This window comes from Epinephelus lanceolatus, chromosome 13 (assembly GCF_041903045.1).
Source record: "Epinephelus lanceolatus isolate andai-2023 chromosome 13, ASM4190304v1, whole genome shotgun sequence".
NCBI classification, from domain to species: domain Eukaryota; kingdom Metazoa; phylum Chordata; class Actinopteri; order Perciformes; family Serranidae; genus Epinephelus; species Epinephelus lanceolatus.
Genome location: NC_135746.1, coordinates 20068863 through 20084212, shown reverse-complemented (window position 1 = coordinate 20084212; position 15350 = coordinate 20068863).

Genomic DNA, 15350 nt, shown 5'->3' with positions numbered 1-15350 from the left:
GAGGAGCCAGCCGAGCGTGAGGCGGAGAGGAGAAAGGCGGCATTGTTGTGGTCCAGATGAGTGTCATAGGTGCCTCGGAAAATAGATTCACTCACAGGGGTTTAACAGAAACACACTTGCAGCAACCACCTGACCCCTCAGATTATGAGCATGCTCGGACCCCTTTTATGATAGTGAAGGGATTACATGTATCAATTCTCGTGCTCTGGCATCTGTATGTGCCGGGTTATATCTGACTGGTGTTACAGTGCGTTGATTACCAAGGAACAGACAAGAAAATATATGGAAAATGTGTTAAGTTTGGTCTGAAATAAAACTTCCTACTGATTGTTTTTGCTTATTTGAACATCAGGTGGTTGAGGTTTATCAAATCAAGGTAGCGCAGATAGTAACATGTCAGTCATTGGTTTGGGTTTCTAAACTTTGGTGCTGTCTAAAACTTCGTCCGTCAAACTGAGGGGCAAAACTCAACCAAACAATCCTACGAATTTAAATAACTTGTCTCAAGTTACCCTCCCGTCCATGTCTTCTTCCTAATCTCTGTCTTTCTTTGTCTCTCACAGTCTCCACCCAGACATCTGGTTTGTCTCTGCAGAACGCTTCCAGGCAACCCACCATCATCACTGCTCGTAGCTGAAGAAAACGTGCACAGTGTTTCCCCTCTATGATTTACTCACAAGTAAATGAGAGCATAAAAAGACTCTGTGTCGCTGAGAGAGTGGGAGAGTTATGGGCCAGTGGCTCACATGCTGCCTGAGCCCCTCTGGACCCTTGGGGGACCAGGAGGCTCACCACGATGTCTTTAGCCTCAGAACTGTTACACTATTTATGGACTCTCCTGGGTGTGCATGTGCCAGTGATTTATGGCTCTCAATCTGGTGCCGCGGGGACATTGTTGTCAATACTTGGGACGCGGAGTTAAAGATGGAGTGGCTGGAAATGTGTGGATCAGTGTGTGGTTGAAGGAGGTAAATGGGGTGGTTTGAGCTGTTGGGTAATAAAGAGTAGGTTTAAAAATGTTGGTAAAGGCTGAAGACACAGACCAGCTTGAAAAGACATATAGGAAACCCAAACAGAAGTGTCCTCTGAAACATGAAGCCCTTTAAGACAAATCTGTGATTTGGGGCTTCGTAAATTAACACAGACATGACTCAGCGTGACAGATAAAACGATCAGGTGGGGCTGAAAACTTTCATTTGAGATATAGTATCTTCATGTCCATCTCAGGTAAAAGATAATCTATATGTTGAACTTATGCTGAACTTCTATATTCCGCATGTTGGTAGCTGTGTTGTAATTCTGATTGAACATTAGGCTCCCTTAATCACATTAACTCTCCTTTTAAACTGCTGTGTGGACATTTGTCAATCAGTTTACATGAGACTGAAAGGCGTGAGGAAAAATAAGCCTGAGGAGGTAAATGTTTTTGTATTTTAATTGTCTTTATAGACAATTAAAAAAAAAAAAAAATACTAAAAATGTTGTTGATACGTTTGTTGCCTTTGCTTTAATGCATTAAAAACGTTAAAGCTGCACTTATAAGAATATTTATGTCAAAACTGTATCAAATTACTATCTGCAATGTCTGCAATGTGAAAGGGGTCCTTCCTACTGATGGACCCCCAATGACTATCACCCAACTCTACAGTTCCCCTCAGCTCTTTGGAGTATTTCAGCATCTTTCAGCTAATTCTTCTTTTCTTCTTTTTTTACTGTTTTGTTTCACTGCCAGGTTGCTCGAAACACAAATGCAAACAAACACTAATTTTGCTCTGTGCCTGCTTGATGCACAAATATAAAATAGTTTGCCAATATGTTCCTCATATTGTCTTTATAAGGTGATAATATGCCTGTTTGTGTTGACAGTATGTTGTGCTGCCCCCAAGTGGCCAAAAAATCAACTACTGCCAATTTAAGTAAACAGGGCTTAAAAACAACAGCAAAGAAGTGGATATAGTACACATACACATAAGACACCAAACTATGGAAGCCTATTTCCACCAGTGTAATGAAATAAGATCCTGTAAGTCAGCGGTTCCCGACTGGTCCAGCCACAGGGTCCAGATTTCTCCCTAGTCATTAGATCAACGTCCACACAGTTTGAAATATTTAGCGTCATACTTGCTTGTCATCGAGCTAGTTTGGTGCTTCTGTTAGGTAGCTTTCTGTTATTCACTCACTCTACAGCAAAAAACGACACTTCAAAATAAAAGTTCTGTGCTGGAAATTCACTGTACTTCAAAATAAAGTATGTTGGGAACTACTGCTGGAAGTCATTACAATCATAACTTTCTCAAAACAATAACTTCACTAACAAAGACTATACCAATACAGTTATAGTTTGCAATTCTTTAATTACATATAATGGATGATGGGGATGAGGTCGAGGGATGAGGGTCGAAGAGATGGAGGGCTGAGGGGATGTAGAGACAGGGAAGGCAGTGGGGGATGATGGGAGAAATTAGGGTCGCAGACAGTTGGAGGGTGGAATCTGATGGCGGTCCAGTGTCGGCTGAAGGGAGGAGGGCGCAACTGAACCAGGGAAGTTAAGACAGAGTCAGGGGTTGTCTCTTCACCTGTTCTACTATGGATAGAACCCCCTGGTGAGAAAAGGGAGAGACAACAGCAAAAAGAAAAAAAAAGAAAAGGGGTTTTGGGGGAAATGATGTAAGAACGGAATCAAAGGGGAGGGAAATGAAACAGGTGTGCTTAAAAAGTGTGGAAATGGATGAGATTGAGGCGTAGTCTTTGTTCCCGAATTTAGTGCTAAAACTTCATTTAGTGTCTCAAAATGACTATGTATTCTTTCTCATTAAATTGATATACTATGTCATTATAGTGGGGTTAGTAAATCATTATTTTGAGATAAGTAAATCATTATTTTGAGAACATTCCTCATTATCATTTTCATCACACTGGCACAAATGGGCTTCCATAAAAACTGATATCACAGATTTTATGTTAAAAAATAGTAACATTATTTTAAAAATGAATAAATTTAGAATGATAAAAACAGAGGGAAAAAGCATCATGTACACCATTGACCCTCACTAGCATCTTCATCATCTGACTGCACCTCAATAAGTCACTTTATAGTGCAAGAACACCATCTATGTGCTCATATTCCTGATGAGGGACACACACCACCGCTATGACATGCCTCTTGTATATGTAGGCCTTCACATACCATCTCATGTTTTGGATCAAGGACCAACTTTTGCTGGTATTCCCTGTCTATCTAAAGAATGATGAAGATGCAGTGTGAAGCAATCTGAGAAATGTTTTGTGGAGGAAAGTGATGTAACAAAAACAAGCTGACCTTCAGACAGGGAGCTTTTTTTCCTTGAATATTTGAAATATTTTGATTTAAACTGTCCTTCACAGTTTCTTTCAAATGCCACTCACTCTGACTGTGAGCAACAGTTAAATCCTCACAAAAGAAAGAGTCAATACCTTTTGAGATAATGTTGAAAAGCAATGTAGAAAAGCAAGATTTAGTCTTAAAGGAAAAGAAAGAAAAACAGCTAAGCAGCGCTCCACCCCGGGCCCTCAGATCTGGATCAGTTTCCCTGAGACGTTGCCTTTTTCTCGTAAATGGGTGGGATTCCTGATCCCGTCCCTCCAGGGGAATACAAGTGCATGAATAGCTAATGTTCCAGCGAGACCTCCCTCGCTTTCATTTGGTGCCAGAGAATTTCTTCTTCACTGTCAGAGGAGCAGCAATGTGTCGTCTCGAAACTATAGGTGCCTGAGTCAGACGGGATGTTTAAATATTTCCTTTCTGATTTGTTTTGAAGAAAACCCCAAGATTAGGGAAAATGTGAGATTTATGTTTTTATTGGCACATGTTGAGAGAAACTAGAGATGACTTATCTTACAGTATCAGCTGTATCGGTGGGATGCTTTAACATAAGTAAGGCCTATAAAGCTGTCCTTCAACATGTGACCTGATCAGTGGAGGAGGCCAGAAAAAATCAGTGCAAACAGTAGTGACCCCGATCGAAGACCGCGGGAGATAACCAGGAGGATCCTTTTCAAATTACAGGCTTGTAATTTAAGGCGGGCTGCATCAAGTTGACCTTCTGGTGACTTGTGTCCATTATGAATGTCTAATGTGTCCAGAGTGTCAGTCAAGTGAAGCATTTGGCCTCGTTGATGATAAGCGATACACATGACATTGATCTGCCCACCAGCCCAGAGCGCTCCATTGTGCGGTCCCTGTTGCACCTGATGTGCGATGCCTGCCAGCGCCGCGCTCCTTTAACAGAGCTTTAATTGTTTTATATCCCCTTCCACATTCTTGGGCTCGCCGTTTCACCTCAGCACACACTCACACACATGTGGTCATACAATCAGATTGAGGCAACACTCATCAGACGCTATTTTTCCTTTCCAGTGAAGTGCTACGCCTGACCAGCAGTACTAACAAATACAAGCATACGGGAATGTGGCCTTCGCAGGAATGACTCGTTCCAAAGTGAAACCACATTTTATCCAAGCTGGGTTGAGTAAAGAGAGACAGACAAGTATGAAAGATGTTTTCAGTTTGCTAAGACACGCTTAATGAAACTGGAATCCACTTGTTTTTCATCGTCACCTTCTCTGGCAAATGTGTCGACACATTTTCATCAGTTGCTTGAACACATTTGTCCATGCAGGAGTAACATTTTCAAAACAGCTCACACACACAGGCCTAAACTGAAAGTTACTGTCCAACATGACACATTTTGTTTGCAAAATACTCTACTCACAGAAAATTACAGTTTTTCCCAAGCATTTAAACACATTTCCTGACACTGCAGCTCGGTATCTCAAAACTGTAAACACAAAACTGATTCTTACCACCAAAGCTATCATATGAATATCTCTTACAGAGCATAAATTAAAGACTTGGGTGATGAATTTAAAACATCCATCCATTTTCAACCGCTTACCCAGGGCCGGGTCGCGCGGGCAGCAGGCTGAGCAAGGCACCCCAGACGTCCCTCTCCCCAGCAACGCTTTCCAGCTCCTCCTGGGGGACCCTGAGGCGTTCCCAGGCCAGATGAGATATGTAATGCCTGCAGCATGTTCTGGGTTTGCCCTGGGGCCTCCTAACAGTTGGACGTGCCTGAAACACCTCTTGTGGGAGGCGCCCAGGAGGCATCCTGATCAGATGCCCGAACCACCTCAACTGACCCCTTTCGACGCGAAGGAGCAGCGGCTCTACTCCGAGCTCCCTCTGGATGTCCGAGCTTTAGAACTCTACCATGGAGATATTGTTTATATATGTTCTGGTTTCATGAGGCCATGGTAGCAGTCACCCTGTGATAGTCTGGTGACCTGTCCAGGGTGTACCTCACCTCTCGCCCAATGTCAGATGGAAGAGTCTACAGACGTTCGCGACCCTGTACCAGGAGAAGCAGTTACGGAAAAGGAATGAATGAATTTTACACATTCAAATGTATAAAACTGTGTTGTTTCTAAAATTAGAAACCCTACACTAAGAAAATGTTGAGACTGTCTTTCTGTTATGACGAAATCAGCGCACAAGTACAAAAGGTAATAGAGCAATTCATTTGTTTGTTCAGCTGACCAAACTGACTACAAAGTAAATATTTTTTATTTTGGTAGCTCTTCCTCTGTTTTCCATGCTGCTCCATTTCCCCCCAACACAGCAGAGGTCACCTGAGGCCTCCTCTATGCTCTGACACATGATTGGACTGCTTTGCCAATAGAGTTTCAACAAACTGAAAGTAGGCGTAAGCGAGACCGATTGGTAATTAGGATGTGTCATTTTGAAGGCTGGTGTTTATCAGGTGAACAAGGTGTGTTGTTCAAGTTGTGCTTTGAGTTCATCAGTCTGGAGTTTTGCTGTTGATACATGAGCGTCACTGAGCGAACTGTGTGCATAGTTTCATTTTTTGTGTGTGTATAATACAGAAAAACTAAGTTGAGCTGTGTCAACACATTTGCAAGAAAGGACTTCCGCTGTGTTAAGAAGGTGATGATGATGATCAAGGAGATCCCATTTTCATTAAGCATGTCTTAGCAATTGAGAAAAACTGTAATACATTAAATGAACCGTTTGCTCTTCTATAACAGCAGTTCCCAACATTACATCATAGTTTGTTGACAGGCCCTGGGGACTACTACTGCGTATATAAACAGAGCTGTATAAAGACTGTCTGATAAACTGCCTCAAGTGATGTCACTTGGGTCAGTGATGGTTGAGGCTGACGACTTCAAGTTTAAAAATGTAAAGAATCTGCGGGTGTGGGGTTAGAGAGATGATCTGCCCTCCTGTGGTTGGAAACCACTGCTCTATAAAATGGAGAAACTTGTTCTCAATTAGCACCGATGAGGCAATGTGAAATGTTTGTCCCTGTCATGCAGCATTGAAGAATAAAACATGTCCCATAACTAAACCACACGTACATAAACTCTTCAATAAACCTTTCATGTCATCTTTTTCTTTTTGGACATTTCCCGCTGCTGCTGCCAGGACCTCATTTACTCTTATTCAGGGCTGGGAAACAGGTTTGAGACACCGGGGAAATCTGGTGCGCCTCTGCTCCTCTCACAGCTAATTAGCGTGTGAACTAATTGCATTGCTAACTTTAGCAAAGCGACAGCCTAGTTCCATCTGTCCGCTATCTATAAAGTAGGGAGGGAGATGGAGTAGAGCCTGCTGCTGACATCCAGGCTCCTTTTAGAATATTCTAGCAAGAACTTTTGTCTTGGGAGCCTGCGAGCTGGTCCAGCCTGGTTCGGATGATCTTTTGTCAGTTTGGCAGAACACTAAAGGACACTGAGACCTTTTGCAATTGACCACAGTTATGCATCCGGTTTACTGAGACTTTCCAAACATGGTGTTGTGTCTTGGAGCATGGACAAACTAAAGCTGTTGAAACACAGCTGCTCTGAGCATCTATTAGACTGTCGGACCTCGAATGGAAATATTCTTATTCTGTTTCTCAACCAGAGTTAGATGAGACAATGAACACCAATCTCATGTTTAAATATGGAGCTGACCAGCAGCCAGCTTAGCATAAAGAAAGTGGTAAAACAGCTGTCTTGGTTCCGTCAACCTCATGGTAATGGCAAATTTGGAAAGCCACTTCTCCCAGCCAAATAGTCAGTGATTTAGTGACGGTTAATATGCAGGTGTATGAGGTATACCCATCTCTTTTTCTAGCAGATTTCAATATACCCACCTATCAGCCAAAAAGCCACTGAAATGGAGTGCCCCTCAAATGAGTCCTAAAACTTGTAAATGACTTAGCATTTTAGCACTTGTCTTAAAGTCTAAGGATTTTTTGAATGGGTTTTTGGTTGACCTGAAATAAGGTCTGTGGTTAACACAAGCTTAAGAGACTTTCATGTTTTGTTCTACGGCATAAAATACAGCATTAAATACCCCACTCATGAACTTTGAAGCTACTATGTGTGTCATAAAAGGTGGTTGCTAATAAGTGGCTAAAAGAGACCACAGAACATCATCACACCGAGCTGGGACAAACACAGCTTTACAGTCTTGTTACGGTGGTGACATTAGGTCATGTGACCAAAGTGTAGTTAGTTTGTAGCCTAACGTTGACCTTTCACTTCTGGTGATTGCACGTAGACTTCAGTAACCATGGAAGTTGTGTAAAGTGGAGACTATTTTTTTGAACAAAAGGTGTAAATATCCTAAATGTTTGTTTGCCACAGAGCTTATTTTCTGCAATAATCCAAAATCCAATGACAAAATCTGCTGTAACCTGTGTTTTTCCTAGTATTTCCCCTTCTCTGTGTTCCTGTCTGTCTTCCCTCCCGTGTTTAGATTTGTCTTTGTGGTGGCGTGAGCTTGGTCCCCCTCCTTGGTTTCCCTGCTTTGCTCACCATACTCACCTGCCTCATCAGCTCATCTCATCAAGTTGCAGTATGTCCTCTCCGGCTTTTCAACCACTCACTGCTAGAAGTGGTAGAGAACCTCACAGCCATGTAAGATATTCTAAGTAACTTTATTCCTTGTGTGTTTTTTTCCATGTTGATACCCTGTCTGTTCCGTGTTCAGGATCATTCCTCTCCTGCCATCAAGTTTCACCTGAGTAACAAAGTGACCTCAGGCTTTTTGATGAGGGACCCAATGGGATGCTAACTTCCATGTCGGCCTACAGAGTCATCTCCAGACCACTCTGTACCCTCATACTCCTCTGTAACCTACCAGTCTACCTAGTGATACACCCACATCATCAGCCATTACTACACCACTGCAAATAGGTGTTTTCCCCTTATTTGATGTCAGTCTTCATGCGAAGCTAAGCTAATTGCCTGCTGGCTCTGGATTCATACATGATGTACAAACATAAGAGCTGTATAACCCCAAATGTGTTTCCCTTTGAAGCAGCTATGAGTGTGGTTCAGTAAATTCAATCAATTAAATGTTCCTTTTATAAGTTACTACCTTGCTACAATGACAAATTTTATGATATAAACTTAAAGTCAGCTTCCCCTGTTTGAAAGACAAACAGCCGCCACTGAGCTACACATACACTACTTTACATGTGTATTGTGACACCTTAAAGGTTCAGTTCACTCAAATTGCAAAGGAAACATATCTTCTGTTCTACCTTTCAGTGGTATTTATCCAAGCAGATAGTCAGATAGTTTCTCTGACATTCCTGCCTCCATCCCAGTACAATGTGGGAGAATGAAAATGTTTTATTGTGCTCATAGCATTGTAAAATTACATTAAGGCAGATGCTATTTGGTGGTAAAGTGAGCCACAGCCAACATTGCTATTTGCAGCCATGGTGGAATAACCAATGTGGCTATTCACCCCTGGTGTATGTATATTCCTGGGCGTCATGGCAATGTTGAAATGACATTAGGACAAACGGGTCTATTCAGCTACTCTGCTAAAGTTAAGGTACACAGAGTGCATTCAGCAACTTCATACATTACACAAACTAAAAATAATAAGTCAGCTAAGTCTAAAAATGAACACGGTCCTCACAGGACTAAAACCCAAGTCTACTGTGTGATACCCTCACACACCTCACATCCCTCTATCTCTGTGGACTGTGTCACTATTTATACTAAATCACCTGATCTTATAGCAGTACATGTGTGAGTTCTTTCTTATAAATGTACCACTTTTTCAGAGTATATCCGAGATTGGCTGGTACTAGCCCTGACCATGACCTCTTTGCCCTAATACTGCTTGTCAATGTGACGAGTACAAGCCAATCACAGCACATAGTGGAATCCATAACAATATGTTGTGGGGACTAGTGTAAATGAAACCTGCAGCGTAACTACTCTCACCCAGGTGCAAATAGACACTCCCTGAGTATTCACACACCTTGTTATAAGCAATTTTCACTTGAAATTCTACAGATTCAACACGTTTTCATTGCTGTGAGTGAGGCAGATGATCTGAAAACCTGGGCAAATAAAAGTAAGTGAACCCTTTAAAGTCTTCTCCTAAAACCATGTCTTTGCTCTGATGTGTTATGATGTTTTCTAGTATTTTTTTCTGACTGCGTAGACTCGCCATAATCGCTACTTATAAGATTGCACACTTTTACAGGCAATAAAAAACTTTGCACTGTCACCAAGTCTTCAGTTTGAAAGATTTCACACACGTTCTCACATTCGCAGCTTGATAATAATGGCCCTTGTTTAAAGCTCGTTAAACACCGCTCCCTTTGTGGCAGATGAAACCAAAGTTTGTCTGAGGTGAGCCAGAGGCTCTTGTGGTTTGATGACCTAGACTTCTCTTGATGAAGAAAACAGACGCCCACTTCCAACAGACCCCCCACCTGTCACTCGCCTTCCTGCAGTTGAAGTTGGGTGGATGAGACTCAAATATGATATGTAACACAACCAACACACAATAGATGACAGTACAAGAAAGACGATGCAGAGTTACGATGGGAGGATTTAAAGTCAAGGTTTGTAGGTAGCAGCGTATCAGGTTTCTGGGAAACTGAGCTGCAGGGTCGTACAGAGGTGGCTACAGAGGAGATGGGGCACCAGTGGGACTTAACGTCTAACTTACTTGTTAAAGTGAACATGTAAACATATCACTCACAGGAGGTGGTGGTAAAGTTGCACCTGGTTTAGAAATGTCCGGTCCAGGTGCAAAGTGAAATCCTCGTGAAAGGTATAATGTGAGATCAGAGGTCAGGGTGTGTGTTGCTGCTGCTGTATAGTGATCCACAGTGAGAAAGGAGAGAAGCAAGTCAATCCTCATAGACACCCATATTAAAATCAACTTTACAGTAGAGACTAACATGTTTACAGTCTGGTACAAAAATAGTTTTGGTCTCCTTAACTAATTTCCCCATTATTAACAACTGTGCGGAGGATGAAGTTTTATATAACGTAAGCTTCATTAAGGCTTACAGTTACACATAATTAAAGCTGTGGCTGCTTTAAATGACAGGCTGTCTGCGAGGCGTCACCTCAGGCTCTGAGTCAGACCCACTCCTCGCTGCTCTCTGTACTTTGTCACCATCATCAAATGTGTGAGCCCAGATTGCAGCAATTTTGAATAAACAAACTTTAATAATATTTATCTTATCTTGTCTATAAATAAATAAATTGCCTGTTTTCAACCTTCAAAATTTGCTGTCCTCACTCATTTTATTTTATTTTTTTAATTATTCTTTCGGCTTTTGGCTTTATTATACCATACTGATCTTTGCGGAGAGACAAAACCAGTTGCAGCAGCCCCACTGGGTCAGGTGTATGCAGGGGCCCTTCTAGGATTTGAGGACATAGCCTGGACTTGGGGGAGGTCCAGGGAATCCTCCGCTGGTTGTTTTGGTTTTTTTTAAAAAAATACATTAATCATTTTTAGTGTTTTTTTTTAATGCACTCTGGTATGTTATTAACATTCATAGTGCCAAAAAAACATGCCAGTTGGAATGAGTTGATTTCCATTGTGAAACAGAAAATGTTCAGTGGGCTACCCGGCAAATTGCACGTTCTCCCTGTGTCAGCGTGGGTTTTCTCCAGGTACTCCGGCTTCCTCCCACAATCCAAAGACATGCAGCTTAATTGGTGACTCTAAATTGTCCGTAGGTGTGAATGTGAGTGTGAATGGTTGTCTGTCTCTATGTGTCAGCCCTGTGATAGTCTGGTGACCTGTCCAGGGCTGGAGCCTATCCCAGCTGACATTGGGCAAGAGGCGGGTACACCCTGGAGTACTTAGTAGTAGTAGTAGTAGTAGTAGTAGTAGTACACATAATGTAGTCTGAGTCTGTGGGACCCCAAACACTGAGCAAATAAAGCCAATATCAACAATATACAAAGTGAATGTGGGAGGCTGTAAACTGAGAAAGGAAAGAAATCACCTCTTGTGCTAACATGCTGTTTGTGTCAGATAAGTCTGAATCATTCACCATCATTTAGGCCGAGCATTTATTAGTTTTTGATGATTCATTTCACTCATTGAATAGACTGAACAACAGAATCTGGAGTCAAGTTCAAGAAGATATGTGTGAAGGAGTTCCCAGGATCATCCTTTCACTGCAGCCAGTCACCCAGATGACATCATCATCTCCGGACAACCTGACACCAGGTAGTGATGTAACAAATAATATGTTAAAAATAAAAGAAAAGGGCAGAGGCTCCAGACATGATGAATAGAAACGTTCTCTACTGAAGGTCAAACACTAAAGGATTGTGTGGCTCCGGGTCTGTGCTCCTTTTACACTGATGTCTCTTACATAACATCTCTTGTCATATTCCTACACAGGGACCTTAAATTTATCATCCAATGTTGTACCCTTGTTGGCGTATATAGCGTACATGCGGGCATCATTGGCCCATGGAGGATGAACATTAAAATGTGAATTCATAAAACATGATCTGATCATGAGATGCAGTTCATGCTGGCACCTTCCAACCAGCTGCCCGTACATCCACCTTGATAAATTTAATCCTCTCACGACGGCTGAGCTAAAAAAGAAAAAAGTTTCATTGTTACTCAGTGAACCCAGAAGAATAACAAAGTGTGAACTCGTGTTTCCTGAGGATTCTGTACGAGCCTGATGACAGAGATGACAGATGCACGTAGTTTCTTCCTGTGCTGATTAGATAGCAGCTCGCCATCTCTCCGTTTCATTGAGTGTGAAATATACACATGGGGGACGAGACTGGGCTCACATACCTGGAGATATCAAACATTTTTCAACATGGACTTCCTATTTTGTAAATGTATTGTAAAAATAAAGCTAGGAGAAGCTAAAAGTAAAATCACTCTAGAAGAATGTACAATTTTGATGTTGGAGAAAAAAGTTGTATGGGGTAATATAAAGTTGATAAATGCTCTCTTTTCTGGTTTTCAAATTTAAATAGTATTATTTCAGATTAAAATATAAACAGCTGTATATTCTTGCATAATGATAATTTACTTTTACTATATCAGTTGTCTATATATTTTGTATAAGCTATGAAATGGTTTAAACCAGTATCAAACATTTATTTATACCTATCGTTTTGCATATTACTGTGTATATTACTATTACACACACACACACACATTTCTTAGTTGTTTAAGCAGGACTTATACTTGTGAGTCAGCTCTATGCAGAGCCTATGCTGTAGCCTACACATTTATACTTGTGTGGTGGTGTGTCTGTGTCACTCTGCAGTTACACCTCCACAACACTAGTTGGCAGTGGGGTTTCTGTGAAGTGCTGTACAGTTTAGTTAATTTAAAAAACACATTAAACACACATTAAACATGGCTTAATAGAGACAATTTCAAACGCAAGTACACAAATCAGCTTCACTATAACTCGCAGCATTCACAAATAAAGCATTTATCTTTTGCTGGACACATTTTCCCCACAAATATAACATGCTAGCATTACTAGCACAAGCCTATGGCATTTTACATTGTATAAATTAGCCTAGCAGCTAGTGGATGTTTCCTCTACTCATATGAAGCCAGGGACAACAGCAACATTTAACAAAGGTAACGTCACAAAATTTGGCTCCATTACAACTCACAAGGTGCAGCGACAAAACAACTGTCTTATACTAAACATGTTTCCTGAACAAATACAACATGCTAACGTGATTAGCACAAGCTTACGGCATTTTACATTGTATAAATTAGCCTAGCAACGAGCAGAGATTTCCTCTGCTCATATGAAGCCAGGATAAATCACACACAGGACTTAAAATGCTATTTTAGTTGAGGCTTTATTGTCTTCATAATTTATTGTTTCTTATCTGTGAAATTAAAGTAGAAAAGCTTTGTTTCCACTGAGGGAAATGGTTTCAGCTTATAAAAATAGGAGACCGTAGGCTAGTATAAGTCATAATGCATGTTTTTGTATAATACTTTGTGGTTGTGTTGTGTCTCTTTGAGGTAATTTAGTGTCTTTTTTGGTCATTTTGTGTCTCTTTGTGGTTGTTTTTCCTTTTTCTGTAGTTTCTTTGAATCTCTTTGTTGTCATTTTGAATCACTGGTCAGTACATGTTAATCTGAGTGGCATTTTGCAGGTTAGGGCTATCAAATATTTATATAACTTTATTTCATATTGTATTTGTGTTCTAATTTATCCCTTTTATTTGCATTACTTTATGTCTTCAGTTCTCTTTGTGTTCCTATTCTTGTGATTTTCTTTTTTATATTTAGCTGCATTGTCAGAGGGAGCCTGAGTCAATAGATTTTCAGCGGCAAAGACTGCTCTTGTAATTGTTTTACATTTGACAATAAAACACTTTGAACTTTGATTTTGAGCAAATTGTGTTGAAAATGTAATCAGTGTATATAAATTGTCTTTCCACTTGAGTTTTGTGACTGTTATTTCTGCTGGCACTCTCTGTGTCTTGTGACAGAAACGATACAATCACTTTCTCTAAAACATCTCGGTATATTTAGCATCTCACGGGTGCGCCAAATGTACAAAAGCCCCCACTATTTTCCCACCACATCAGCATACATAATGCGGGTGCCACATGGGCAGTGATCAGAGATAGCATTACACACCCTCTGAGGCATTTCCTGTGGCGTTTCCTGCTTTCTTCACGACTTCATGTGCTAATGTCCATTAATCCTGGCAAACTCTCGACAGCTCTTTCTGTCTCAGGCTCTGATATCACAAAGGCTCTCTCTCTCTCTCGTACACAGTCGTGGCTCTGAACTGAAAGCAGCAGACCGGGGCTCCCACTATTTCACAGCCGATGGTGGAGATAAGCTTTCTGATGTGTGTAGGTGTACATGCACAGATGCTTGTGTGTGCGTGTATGAGAGTACAAACAGTGTGGCTCAGCTCGGGGGGAAAAACGGTCTGGGAAATTGTGAAACTGATGCCAAGCTGCACAGAATCTGTGTCAAAAACGTCTGTAAGTGAGTGCTCACACAAACGGATGTATTCAGGTTAAGACATGGGGGCGTGAGCTGAGCAGTGTTCGAACCTGCAATGCATGTTTTTCTGTATTGTTGTGTCTGCAAAGCTTAATGAGAAGTTTTTCCAAAACCAACATTGCGTGTCATCTAATATCCAACATGCAGTTTCAGTCAAGTCTGTAATGATTTTATTATGGCTGCCCTCATCTTTCTTTCAGTTACAGCCTTTGTTTGTGGGGCAGCAAAATCTCTATTCTATTTTTGACATCTCATCTGTCATAATGCCCTTTGACACCATAAACACAGCAGACATCGTTTATCTCTGGCGTGACTCATTTCAGCAGCAGTCCTTGCCATGTCTCCTCCTCAGTCTGCCACAGATAAGCTCGCCCTAAACCATGCTGCCATTCAATATTACACTAATCAGCTAAGTGACACACCAATGCAGTGGGCGAAACTCTTAAACCATGCACACACACCTCCCACTCTCTTTTAATAACAACCAGCTATATAACCAGCTATATATATGTGAACAGTTGGAACAACATAACTTGTGTGCTGTGCGTCCTCGTCTTCAGTAAAACGTGACTAATATTCATGAAATCAAAACAGGATGGGCCCTTGGAGTTACTTTCCACATTCCTGTGTTGGTAATGACATGGAATATAGGGACTTAACGGCATTTTCTAGCACATAAAGCCGCATTATCTTCAGATGCTAATCTGCTACTTCATTGCCCCACTTTCTAATTTTGCACGATTTTAGGTATATAACGTACTTTCACTGATAACAACATGAACTGATATGCATAATGAGAACATAGCATCCTGTTATACAACTCCCTTAAAACACAACTAGTAGAGTGATTCTTTTCTTTGCTTATGCATGTGGCCTAGATATATATAGTGAGCTAAGACCACTTCAAAAGTTTAGTGCGATATTTGATATCATAAACAAAAGCTAGTTGGATCAACAGTACATCTAACTGTAGAAATAGATGTGTACAGTAACA